The sequence below is a fragment of the Cucurbita moschata genome, unplaced genomic scaffold (genome assembly GCF_002738365.1).
Source record: "Cucurbita moschata cultivar Rifu unplaced genomic scaffold, Cmos_1.0 Cmo_Scf00079, whole genome shotgun sequence".
Taxonomy (NCBI): Eukaryota; Viridiplantae; Streptophyta; class Magnoliopsida; order Cucurbitales; family Cucurbitaceae; genus Cucurbita; species Cucurbita moschata.
The window spans coordinates 342,001-342,797 of NW_019268595.1; the positions used below are offsets into that span (position 1 = coordinate 342,001).

Genomic DNA, 797 nt, shown 5'->3' on the forward strand with positions numbered 1-797 from the left:
GATTTTGTAGGATATTAGTCATTAAAGCTAATTGAGCGTGATAAAAGATAAAGCCTCAACTTCAAGTACTCCTCGAGTTTTCTTTCCTGGATTGCTCCTCACATGAGCCCATTGACAATTATTAGATGTTATTCTTTCTAGGATCTCATATGCTTCATTACTTGTCTTTGACAAAATAGCTCCATTGGCAGAACCATCCACCACTTGTTTAGTATCAATATTCATTCCATTGTAGAAAGTCTTCATTTATATAAAATGAGGTAATCCATGGCGAGGACACTTTCTAAGCATTTCCTTGAATCTTTTCCAAGCTTCACTTGATGTCTCATCTTCAAACGTTTGAAAAGCAATAATCTCATTTCTGAACCGTGCATTTCTAGTGGTTGGAAAATACTTGATCAAAACTTTTTCTGCTAGACTATTCCAAGAGTCAATTGTTCCCAATGCTAAAGTATTCAACCATGACTTAGAACCATCCCTCAAAGAATAAGGAAATAAACTCAATTTAATCCCATTTTGGTCAACTCATTGGAATCTAAACGAGTCACTAACTCCCAAAAATGACTTTAGATGTAGGTGTGGATCTTCTGACGGTAGTCTATGAAATTTTGCTATGGTTTGCAACATTTGAACATCACGAAATTTAGCTCAAAAGTGTTTGTCTGCATTCTGAGTCTAATAATGCAGGGATCTCTTCCAAAGCTAGGTGTGCATGTGGTGAGATTGCTCTTTCTCGGTCATCTACTCAATCCAGTTGGGCTCTAAGTTCTATTTGCTATATACTCTGTTTTTACCAT

At 36.3% G+C, this 797-nt stretch overlaps 1 non-coding gene across 1 annotated transcript; it reads left to right on the top strand.

Annotated features, from left to right (window-relative positions):
- The first annotated feature begins 262 nt into the window (after window positions 1-262).
- Window positions 263-368, top strand: LOC111438651. Its single transcript, XR_002709712.1, has one exon. It is a non-coding gene; the product is annotated as a Plant small nucleolar RNA R71 (small nucleolar RNA).
- The last annotated feature ends 429 nt before the right edge of the window (window positions 369-797 follow it).